Source organism: Aulonocara sp. 'chitande type north' Nkhata Bay, linkage group LG3, assembly GCF_057382095.1.
Source record: "Aulonocara sp. 'chitande type north' Nkhata Bay isolate Kocher_YH1m ecotype deep benthic linkage group LG3, A_spYH_male_GT1.1, whole genome shotgun sequence".
Taxonomy (NCBI): domain Eukaryota; kingdom Metazoa; phylum Chordata; class Actinopteri; order Cichliformes; family Cichlidae; genus Aulonocara; species Aulonocara sp. 'chitande type north' Nkhata Bay.
In genome coordinates this window covers 5,097,660-5,110,577 of record NC_141346.1, presented here as the reverse complement: position 1 = coordinate 5,110,577, position 12,918 = coordinate 5,097,660, and the positions used below count along the sequence as shown (strand labels likewise).

Genomic DNA, 12,918 nt, shown 5'->3' with positions numbered 1-12,918 from the left:
AGAGAAATGTAAGAGGTTTATCCCTCAAAACCGTAAATACAAAAAAATTGCACAAAATAGTTTCCAACAACAGGAAATTTCTTTTGAGCATCTTCATAGTTTTATTTTTGAGATACACCAATTTTTATATACAGCAGGAAAAAAGAAAATAAATAGTACAATGCAAATTTGAAACAAAAAAAAAACAGCATGTGCATCAAAATAATAATGGATTGCAATTACAATTTCACTATTCATTCACTCTCACATTCACACACTGGTGCAGGCAAACCACAGTTGTAGCCACAGCTGCCCTGGGGCAGACTGACAGAAGCGAGGCTGCAATAACGCGCCATCTGGCCCACACCAGTATGCGGTAGGGTAAAGTGTCTTGCCCAAGGACACAACCACCAGGACAGTGAGAGCTGGGGATCGAACCGGCAACCTTTCGGTTACAGATGAGCTTCTCATGCAATTTGAGTTCTAAGCATCCCAGAAACGATTCAGAAAAGCATGAAGTCAAACATGAGTTTTAAAAACACCAGTGTAGGCTTATAAAGCAAGGCCCATATGTAAAAAAAACTACATTTTCTGCAAAATGACGTCACTTCCAATTTCGGACATGCAATAGTTCGTGCTGACGTCTATTCCAATGTAGGAAGTGTTATGAACAGCTGATCGGATCGGCAAAGCGTGTTTCTGGAATATTATGTTTTTGTTGCTGCAAGTGCTTTTTATGCAATTTTTGCAAAGCTATATGTGGAAGGAAACCGTGGCTTAAGACAAGCTGAATGAATAAGATGTAAGTACAACTCCTCTGGTTTCATATGCCAAAAAAGTTATTGCGCTAGCTTATGTGGTTCCAGTTCTCCAGAGATTTAAAAATAGTTATGCAAAAGAGAGCGTGCCCGCTCGGACCGGTTTTAAAGGGTTAAGAGGATAAAATGACCCTATTAATATATCCATATTGATACATATTGATACCATCCTTTCACTCTTCACATGCATTTACTAAATGTAATAAAGCTTTATCCCTTTATAACAAATAGAAATCCTATCATCAGTATATTATTCATTCGAACCACAGATTGTGGGTCTAATTGAAGTGAGATCCACAGCTTTGACAGCCAACAAGCACTGATCAGCTGACCTCAGAGAGCCAGATATTATGTATGGTTGCAGTAACTCACTGACAGTCACTCTTCAGCAACAACATCGTGCACAGAGCAGCCTTCAAGGAGCACACGCAGTTTGAGATCTGGTGAAGCGCTCGCCATCATCTTTAACATTGTCGTCATGGTCGTCATCATCAGGGAGATGTAGTTTTATGGTCTCCGTAAAAACTCTCGCAATTGCTTCATACTAATCTGTAATATACAAGAGCAATAATAGGTCAGCGTAGTAAGTGTTAACAACTGCTGTATTTTCTTTTTCATGTCGTAATTAAAATGCTTTGTTTTATTTATTTGTGTAGAAACGAGCACGTCTCATGTTTCTGCGGATTTTTATTTTATGGAGATCTGAAGCCATCTAGTGGTCATCCCAATATTTACACATCAGGTTGTATTATTGTGATTAAAATGTTTTCAATTAGTGAAAAAACAAAATGAGGCTGTAACAGTTTTATTGTTCAGTTGTGAGTCGGCTTAGTTTATTTTTGGTACTTTTGCAATAACTGTACTGATTTTTGTGTACTCGCACACAAATGTTGATTCCACGAAATACAAACAGATACTGAAACGTGTAACAGCTGAATTGTTCATTGAACAAATAATGAACAAGTTCTCACAATCATCTCTTTCCAATGGAATGTCATATATCAGTAATAACAAAAAAGGACCTCACAGCAGAAGCATAATGTGTTGTACATGTATTTTTCATTTATTGTATTTACCAACATCAAGAAGTCACAAGCAAGCAGCACATTAAAGACGTGCAGTGTTTTCAGAAAGAGATTTTTCTTACTACAGATATGTGAAATGTGCTGTTATGGTTTATTACACACAGGCAAATCATTTAAACATTATAGTCCATTGTAAAGAGGTGATTGTGCGAACTTGTTCAATATTTGTTACACCAAAGCATACTTGATGCTTGATGTAAACATAACCATGAAACTAGCCTCATACGATATTTCAATAACCCAGTAAAGTCCAGAAAGATCGAAAGACTGGGTCAAAGACCAAGTGCCATGACACAGAAGGTTAACTCTTTCTACAAAAATCCTCTTACTGCTCTAGAGTCGGTCAGGCAGCTCCTCCTGCTTCATTCTCCTCAGGAAGTTCACTGTGATCTTCAAATGCCTCTCTGCTGCTGCTCCGCTGCTCATCATCCTCCCATTCTGGGTAATCTGGACTCTGAACCTTCTGGATCTTCTTCAGCTCGTTCTTCACAAAAGTGATGATGTTGTCCTCCAGCAGCTGGAACAGAATACTTTATGAATGAGCCAATCAGACTGAAATCATGGAGCCAAACATCAGATCCATGTTGGACACACTGACAATCCACTGGTCTACAAAGAGCAGCATGGAGATGACTGTGAACAGAATAGATGTAAAAAATATTTGTTGTACATGTGCAGACCATAAATATGGAGTCCAGCTGTGTTTGATGCTGCTGGACAGACTGACCACTGGGAACCTCTGAGCTCTGCTGGTCCACACTGTGGAGGAATAATAAAAAATTAGCTCAATCACAAGGTACGTTTTCTGCTCTGTGTTAGTTCTCAGACAACATAATCGTAATTAAGTGTGTAAAGCTTTAAATTGTGTCCTAGATGTATTAGGCTAGGGGTGGGGAACTCCAGGCAAACAAAGACACAAAACACTAACTTGACTCTAAACAGAAGAAACGAGCAGCTGTTTCTGTTCTGAGCTTATTTATATTTGACACACATGCTTCTCTTTGTGCAAACAGACGTTGCACTATAAGGGTAACCTAGCACACAATGATTGGACAGCACAGCTGATGATGCTGGGAGATCCTATACGCAGCAACACAGGAACACTGAGAACAAAAGTTTAAACATTGATTATATTGAGATCAGCAGCCGACCCAGTCTAGATAAAGGCGAGCAGCTGGGACCGCTGCTGCACCAAAAACAGGTTTCCAATGTTTCCATGTGTGTGTGTGTGTGTGTGTGTGTGTGTGTGATGTCTTTTGTTCTCAGTGTTTCTGTGTTGCTTCGTATAAATAAGCACAGAACAGAAACAGCTGCTCGTTTCTTCTGTTTAGAGTCAAGTTAGTGTTTTGTGTCTTTGTTTGAGGCCTGATGTCAAGCAGAGGTGTGTAACTGCACTGGTCTGTTATATGTGTGAAGTGTGTGCTTCTCTTCAGAATCATCTTCGTCACTGCTGATTCCTTTGTGTCATCATTTGTTGAGAAGAGAGAACAGTTATAACGGAGGAGCAAAGGGAAGCCCTGAAATCTAAAGGAAGGACAAGTGTTGGCTCACCAGTGATCCCAGCAGAGGCCACTGGTTTGGCTGAAGTTGTCAGGGGTAGGGATAGCTCAGTAGGTCGAGTGGCGGCTCCATGATCGGAGGAATTTCCCCACGGGGATGAATAAAGTAATCATTATTATTATTAAAAATAGTAAGTGTGTGATTCAGGTTTTTCCAAGGCTATTATGGGCTAAGATGTTTTACATTGTAATAATACTAATCACGGGAAGTTGGTACTATATTAATCTTTAGTTCATTAAAGGACATAATCTGAAAAAAAAAACCCTCCAAGATTCATTTTTACAAACTTTTACAAAAATATTTATAAACAGCAATTCAGAGTCTAAAATTGTATAAGCCTTAGCTTTTAAGTAAGAATATAATACAAATTACAAATTATATGGAGTGAAAATGACTAAACACCGACTTCAGAGTTTTCAGAGTACAATGCAGACTCTGCAGTTCTGCAGAAAGAAGTTTGGCTTCCGACTGCAGTCTGGAGTGTGGGGCCTCCCTGCTGCTGCGGAGTCGGGGCGGTCTGCCTCCCCCCACCGCAGGGAAAAGGGTAACACCACCTGGGTCTGGGTGCAGTTCCCCCCTCCAGGGGCAAGGGTACCTAGACCCGATTTGTAGAGTACGCTTGGGGAGTGTGATCGTATGTACAGCGTCTCTTTATGTCTGTCTCCACGTTGGTTGAGTGTGGAGTAAGTGCATATGAGAGCATGAGGGTGGGAATGGATGTTTGTATCTGTGTGTGCCTGTATGTCTGTGTCTATATGTCAGGTTGGGTATCAGGCGCCACCTCTCTGGGGACACCTCAGGCCCTCCAAGGTTTGGAGGCCTATCTCCACCCACCACCACTTCCCCTGCCAGTGGCGGACTCCCTCAGGTGTCGGTGCGTTGGTGGTTCTTTGTATCTGGGGATGGGCGTCCAGGTACACACCGGCTCACTCCTTGGCGGCCGCTTATCGGGGCCTGGAGCCTGGGGCTCGCTCGGGCCACTTCGGAGGTGGGGTGCCCCCGGCCTCTCGGCCTGGGGCTCGGTCACTCAGGCGCAGCTGGCTGCCGGCGGAGCTCACGGGCGCGTCACTGCAACTCCCCCTGGCTTCTGCTCCGCGGCTGGTGAGTGAGCCCTCATCTGGGACTCTCCTCAGCTCTTTCTGGGACAGTGACGCAGCTGCCCCTCTGTTGGTCTTCCTTGGTCTCTTGTGTTCTGGGGGCCTCTGGATGTCTGGAGTTTTGATCTCCTCCATACCTGCTTCATGCCCTGGAGGACGGGGCTGTGGCCCCCCCACACCCTCTAGCAGATCATTACATGAAGGAACCTTTTAAAAAAACAAGCGCGTCCATGCTCACAGGTGTACACACGGGTGATCACACCCACAAACTACACCCTTTCTGGCTCCTACCTCAAAGCACACTGTGTTCTGTTCATCTTATGTGCTGCACAATAATGTTTAACATTTAGTATTTACTGTCATATTCACATATATCATTGTGATGTTGTTTATTCTATTACTCTTGTTCTCTTCTGCTTGTTTTCTTTTTTCTTTCTCAGCAGGTGATCCAGGTGATTGATATATGCTTTTTTTTCTTTTCTCTGCCCGTTCTGTTGGTTTTTGTCTTTTGCCCTTCTCCCCCGTCCCTCTTCTCAGCTGTTTCTCTTTCCCTCTTTCTTTCTCCCCTTCTTTCCCCCAGTCAAGTCTGTCCCGTATTCAGCAAGTGAAAATAAAATAAACAATAAAAGGTGAATCAAATGGACCATTATGGCAAGGCTGGGATGGTCAGTTTGGTAAAGTAAATCCGTTGGGCATCTTTCTTTGCCTTTAGACAACAATTCTGATGCAAAAGAGCCAAACGGGACAGAAATAAAAGAAGAAAAAAAGAAAAAAGTACTGCTAGACAACCAGGCTGCTTTAAAGCAGGTGATATTTAGGTTGGAAAATAAAAAACAAGTTGATAATAAACATTTTACTAAATCTTTTGGCAGCTAACATCTGGAAGGTAGCAGTAAAAGTGACAAACACACACACACGCACACACACACACACACACACACACACACACACACACACACACACACAAACAGACAGACCCGGGGAAGAAACTCACATTCCAGGAATAAAACACTGTGATGTTTCAGAAGCATCTGACAGTAAACATTAGTGTTGTGTGAACTGTGCAGCTGCCAACAAGAACATTTCTTGTGGGCAACCAGTAAATATTATGTGGGGGAAATGAACGGGGGTAGTTACTCTAAGGTGTGAGTTCAGACCAAGTAAACATCAGTAACCAGTTAAAGCCAGAAACAGTGAGTGCAGCACCGTCATGACACCCGAAGTTCTGATATTGTTCCACCAGGAAGCGAAACCTCAGCGTCATTTATCTGTCTGATGGTTGTTTGTGTTCTTAGGTTGATCCTGCCAGTTAGTTTAGGGTTTTTTTCTCTTTCTAAGAGAAAGACAGCCTTTGTGCTTGGACATGTCCGAAACTAGGACTAATATGTATTTTTAATTTTGGAACAGTGCACTTAAACAAACCTGTCAGGTGTCATCCCTGCAGGGGTGATGTTTTTTGTGTTGTTGATGATATATTATTATTATTATTATTATTATTTTACATTTTATTTGAAAGCACCTTTCAGTGCATTCAGTGACACTGTACAAAGCAGAATAATAAAAGCAACATCAAAGCAAGAAGTTTACACATAAAATTGTAAAACAGATTTAAATTAGCAGAGTTGAGAGGTTATGTGGGATAATCTATTTTGAACATGTGAGTTTTGAGTCTACACTTTAAAAAGAGAGAAGGAAGTGATATTCCTTATATCAGGAGGAATTACAGAGTCGAGGAGCAGAGCAGCTGAATGCCCTGCTCCCCATGGTGGCAAGATGGGGGACAGAGAGAGAAAGAGGAAGAAGATCTGGGACACGGAGATGGTGATCGGAACCAAATCAGAGAGAAATGGAAAGAAATGGAAACCTGCAGTCAGCTGAGACTGAAGAAGTCACCTGGATGAGTGACCAAACGTTTCTCACACAAAATGCTACGTCCAGATGAACAGAATCAACTTTTGGAGACTCTATAGAAGAGAACAGACGCACGGAGATGGAAACTAAATGCAAGAAAAGACGGGCAAAATAAGATGGAAGTACAGAAGACAGAGACGCAGACTCGACACAGAGAGGAAGGGAAACAGACACCGAGACAAACAGGAGTTCCAGAATAATCCGTGAGACGTAAACTTGACGACTCAAAGAACTTAAACACTCATAAAGTGCAGGACGGTGACTCATCGTAGCAAACAGCGCTGTGAATATGTTTCATTTACACTGTAACTCTGTTACTGTTCATAACATTCAATTATAAAATGATAGCTTTAAAATATGTGTTTGTATCGTTCTGTGTCAGCTGTGGTGAAGTTGTTTCAACAGAACATGTTGTCACAGCATCATCAGTTATAATCTTGTACAATTACAAACGCGTGCATCACTGTGAACATGCAAAGTGTAACTCATGTTTCATGTTTCAGCTGCTGGAAGTGAAAGCATGTCTGCCCAGAGAGGAGACCAAGAAGAAGAAGAAGTGAGAGAAGAAAAGTGGAAACACTGTAGAAACTTTACAAACTTGTTCAGCGTTTTTGGTTTTGTTTTAAATTTATGTGATGATTCCAAAAACACTGCTGATTAAAAATGACTGATTGACTTTTGACTGATTGTCTCATTTAATGAATAAATTGATACTTATCATATTAAACTCCTCTGGGTTACCATAGTAACATGACCAGCAAAGATGCTTTGACATGCAGACTGGAGCAGCCAGGGATCAAACCACCGACCTTTCTGTTGTCAGGTGACCTGCTCCACCTCCTGAGCCCCACTTCTCATGACAAATGACTCACTTTTCCCTTTCTGTTATTCTCACTGACACTTGAGGATTCATCATGTTTGATCAGAGGTTTTCTTATCACGTCTCTGTTCTGTGTTCGGCACAGATTACACAACACCGACACAATGTTGTGGAGTCTGTGTAAACAGTGTTTCTGTGGTGACCGCAGCTCACTGTCCTGATCATTCCCTCTGTTACCGTCCTCCCTGTTTAACATGTTTGCTGTGTGTGATGTTAGCATGAGCTTTGCTCCAGTTTATCACCGGGTCCCATCATGCTCTGCAGCTCTGTGGGTCAAACTGAAAACACTTTGTAGGTGTTGTTTCCTGAGCTGCTGCTTATTCTGCAGGGAGGGGCAGCCATGTGACCAGTTCGGGTGAGAGAAAGAAGACATCAAAGATGTGCTGTGGAAGAGCCAGATATGAATAATAACTAATGATTAAAGACTCACATAGTGAGTGAAGAAGAAACACCCAGTGCATTATGGGAGCCCCCCAGCAGTCTACACCTATTGGGTGGTTGTTACATGTACAAGATTCAAACTTGTAATTTGAACTAAATAATTTCATTTTTCTCTGGTGAACATAATTAAATCATGTAGCATCTGCATGAAACTCAGCAACTTAATTCTTGTTCATGTTGAGATGACAGGATACAATCTAGTAAGAGTGGTTTGTTGCCTGGACTCACGAAATTCACAAGATACCATGATGTCACGATTAGTGGAGCGGACTCAGGCGCAGACCACAAGTTTCTTCAAATCAAAAGTGAATTTATTTACAGTGTTCTCCACGGTGAAATATATATACACACACAACGGTGTCTGGGGAAAAGGGGCTGTGGTTCCAGGGTCCGGGAGTGAAAGGGGCAGGAGTCCAGGGACGGGAGATTTCCATACAGCCCTCGCAACCACACACAGCTCCTCTTCTTTCCTCTATCACTCTTGCTCACGCTCAGTCACCGTGCACAGGGAAAACAGGTCCAGGGGAAATCTATACACAGACAGAGAAACAGTTAGTCTCCTGGTTCAGACGTACTCACGAACAAACTTTGCAGAGTGCAGGACGACTGACGCTGACGGCTCAACGATCCAGCGACGAGTAGAGCAGACTCGCCATCTTAAGTAGGACTCCAATTCTCATAATCAGCGGCAGGTGTGCTGATCATCTCCAGGTGCGTGGGCCAGGAGCAGGAGCCCATACTGAGCTCCGCCCCGGCAGGAGAAAGAGAGAGTGGAAGAGGACGAGAGAGAAAGGGAGAGCAGAGGCGAGAGAGGAGAATAAACAAAACAAAGCCTGACTGCTGTCAGCTGGCGAGGTGCGGGGACCATGACACATGAGATGTCAAACTGCAGGAAAATCACTGGAGTTTTAAGAGACAGACAACTACACCCACACTACGTGTTTGCTGTTTATTGTGGTTTAACCTGTCAAAGACAAAAACATACAGAAAACTCTGCATCAATCACAACTTTCCTAGTTTTGTTAAGCCTCACAGCAAGAAGGGCCTGGGTTCAAATCCACAATCTGGCTGGTTTGCAGGGTGTAATTAGAGTTATTGGTGATTCTAAGTTACCCATGAATGTAAGTGTAAATGGTTGTTTGTCTCTATTAAACCATCAACCCACATATTGGTTCGTTAAGCAAGACTAGCAGTAATTCCCTTGATTAACAAAGTAGTTGTTCAAACAACAAGATTTCATTGTGTTCTCCTGAAGTTTTTAACTTGTGTTGAATGAATTAAAACTTTCAATCTACATGCTTAAATAAATCTCTTCAAGTTAATGTGAGTATACTACAATGATCCAAGGTAATCTGATTACATCAAACAACCAAATGCCAAATGTGTTGGTTTGACATGGTCAAAAATCGGTTATTGTACTTGGTTAAATCACGTAGAAAAAGGTGCCATGATTAAATTGTGTTCATCCAACAACAGAGTTTTTGGAGTGTAACTAAGGGAGGATTCAGGGTCACCTGGTCCAGCCCTAACTATATGCTTTAGCAAAAAGGAAAGTTTGAAGCCTAATCTTAAAAGTAGAGATAGTGTCTGTCTCCTGAATCCAAACTGGAAGCTGGTTCCACAGAAGAGGGGCCTGAAAACTGAAGGCTCTGCCTCCCATTCTACTTTTTTTTTTGTGTCCCGTTTGGATCTTTACCATCAGAATTGTTGTCTTAAGGCCAAGAAAGATGCCAAGCGGATTTATTTTACCAAGTGGATCATCATGGCCTTGCCATATTGGTCCATTTGATTGACCTTTATTATAATTATGAGTTTATTTTATTTTCGGTTGTTACAAACAGGACAGACATGACTGGGGGATAGGACAGGGAGAAAGAATGAAAGAAAGAGAGGGAGAGAAAGAAAACCAGAGGGGAGAAGAGACGGTGAGAAGGGGGGGGAAGAGAGAAAAAACACCTGGATCACCTGTATGGAGAAAAAAACAGAAGAGAAAGCAAACAAAAAAAGAGCAACATAATAAATACAGCACCATCACAATAAACTAGCTAGCAGTAGATAACAGTAGATACTAAATATTAAACGCTATTGTGCAGCACGCAAGATAGACAGCGCACAATGTGGTTTGAGGCAGCAGCAGAGTGTCACACAAACAGCTTTAACTGCACAACGACACACTTTTTAAAGGGTTTAGTGTGAAGACTGTGATCCAGGTCTGAAGGAGATCCACGTCACCGTCAAACCTGTCACTCACTCAGGACTAAAAGCCTTTATATTCTGACATCACTTCCTGTGCTGTAAGTCCCGCCTCCCTCAGTTTGAGCAGCTCTGAGGTTAATAAGACACATATAAGAGTCAGAGTTCAGCATCAGCCCACAGTCATGTTACAGGTGACTCCAGGCTGCCAGCATAGCTGAGACACTGACAGAGGAGCTGTGAGTGTGAATGTGATGAAGCATCACTCAGTGTTTCACATCCATCATGTTAAAAACACTCAGGAAGTGTGACTGTGTGGCTGCGACGTTTACAACAGTCTAACATGTGCTGTCAACCAAACCATTTCATGTTTCTATGGTAACTAAATCATTAGGATTGAATCTGTTCTTGTTGAGGTGACCTGTTAGTGTTTGGACTCGTGATCACGTCACAAGATCACGTGAGATTTCAAACCACAGGAGAATCACTGTGGTTATAAGAGGCAGACACCCGCACACACACCACGTGTCTGCTGTTGTTGTCAGGGAAATGAAGGCCGCATCTCGAGCAGCCTTTGAGTTGGGACAGCCTTCATTTCGTCACTGTGATGCAATTGGCTTCAAAATGTGGCCTTTAAGGCTGCAGACCCTGAATTGGGACGCAGCCAGGGTCTGCATCCTTTGGAGGCTCCAATTGAAGGCTGCAGGATGAGTCGGGTGTATCTTTCATGGCCCACTATATTTCAGAATTATAGTGTTACATCATATTCTATAAGGATGTGTTTGTATACTTTCTGCCCAGTTTGGCCCATTTAGCAGAAGTCAGAGCTTTTCTTGGTGGACAGACTTCCAGAGCGGAGACAGCAGGTTTTTCTGCTTCCTGATTGGGAGTCTGGCAAGATGTGCAGGGCTTGAATTTGGGCGCATCATGTTGAGAACACACAAACAAAGGCAGCAGACACACAAAAGTTCACCAGCTCACTGACAAAAACTGACAAAAACAAAAAGATGAAGAGCTAAAGAGACAAAACGGCAGATAGCAACAGAGAGACAGACCAATGAAGATGCAGCAAGAACAGATACAAATACACTGACGTGGCTCTTAAACGGGCCTTTGGGAGGTTTTCAAAAAGCAGATGTAGGAAGCAATAATAACAGGCTGATTGTTTACTCAGCAGGTTCTTCATCAAAGTATTGTGAATTCAGAAGCACCTTATACACCAGTGGTTATCTGTGCTGCCACACTGGGAGATATTTGTAGGACTGGTTTAGACTGGTGGAGAGAAATTTAGTTGTGTTGATGCAAGTTTGACTTGTTTTAACTACAACAAGTAGTACAGTATATTAATAACATGTCAAAATAAATCTATACATTAAATCCTTCGTGATGTGAAGACATTCAGGCATGCAGCTGCAAACTGTCGGTGCAGTGTAACGACTGAGTGATGTGAGTGAGCAATGATATTTTGCTGGTACTCGTTTTGCGTCTGCTCGATCTTTGTATTGGTGAAAGCTGACAGTGTGAAGCTTTTGACTACACATTTTCACTCTTTATATTTGTGCCCTTGTGTATATCACGCTATTTATTGTTGTCAGTGTATTTATAGAATGATCTTTCTATTTCAGTCATTTAATGTTTTCCGTTTCTCACTGAAAACATTTTCAAAGTCCACAGAAGTGGTTTGTGTCATCTGTCTGCTACTACAATGGCGCCATCGTGTGGACACCAGCAGGACCTACACAGCTGAGGAGGAACTACAGGAAGTGTTTCTTTATGAATAAAAGTAGCTTCAGCTCGGAGGCTCTGCTTCGCTGCTCAGGTATGTTTTCTCTTTAGTTTTAAAGATGTTTTGCGGTCAGACTCCCGCCGTTACTTCGAGTGTGTGTTTCACAACATCGTCACATTCAGTTATTTTCGCTTTAAACTTGATCCACGCGGTAAACTCTCCGCATGTGTTCAGGATATGATAGGATACGCTGACGTTAAATAGTGTTCCTGCAGACACGGGAACCATAAACTGAGCTGTAAACGTTTAAAGAGAGACACAAGTGTTACGACTCTAACTTGTATGTACGGCAAACGTTTTTTGGTTTTTTTGTAAAATATATAGGTCATATCTATATGGCTGCCTTTATTACGGCGATGCGTCGGCCATACCGGGCTACTCAGGGGAAGGATTATTGTACATTACAGCAGACAGTGTAACACAGAAATGTATAATGTTAATAACAACAATCAACAAATACATCCATAAACCATTCTAACAGTACTGCAGGGTCTCTGACAGACACAGCTGTTCGTGTTTTTCCCGTCACGGTTACAGGAAGTGACCAAATCAAAGGCCAGGGATGTTTTTGACTTCAAACTTTGTGCAGAAGAGTTTAAGTAGTGAAATAATACGATTTAAAAGCAATAATTAGAAACTACAGACATTACAAAACAGTAAAGAAAGTTTATGTTGTTTAATGTTTTTTGTGAAATCCCGGAGATCAACCAGTAATCATTCAGCTGTTATCCCAGAGTGTTTTTAATAGTGGAGAAATAAAACAGATTGTCACGCCCGAAACGAGGGAGTGGACACAACTCAAAAGCACTTAAAATAAGATGGCTAAAAACATTTATATTTTGGGTAAGGTTAGAGATTTATTAGACTACAAGGCGATGCATACTTTATACTTTTTCCTGTATCTTAGTTACTGTGTAGAAATTTGGGGGGATACATATGTAAATACCATAAAACCTCCATATTTATTACAGAAGAAAGTGACACAAAGGATTCATATTCACGTTAAATACAGAGGACAAACGAATCATTTGTTCATAAAATTGAAACTATTGAAAGATTTAGTGAAATTACAGACAAAATAAGGCTAAAAATAATATATTAGCCCTCAAGTTACAAATATCATTTTCAATTTGTTTAGGAGGTGAGGACAGAAGGAAATATCATTTTT

The 12,918-nt window shown here is 41.8% G+C and overlaps 1 protein-coding gene across 1 annotated transcript in view; it reads right to left on the bottom strand.

The window, feature by feature from the left end:
* The window catches only part of LOC147333619 (protein NLRC3-like), a 231,567-nt gene that overhangs the window by 150,503 nt on the left and 68,146 nt on the right, over positions 1-12,918 (bottom strand). The window lies entirely within an intron of this gene.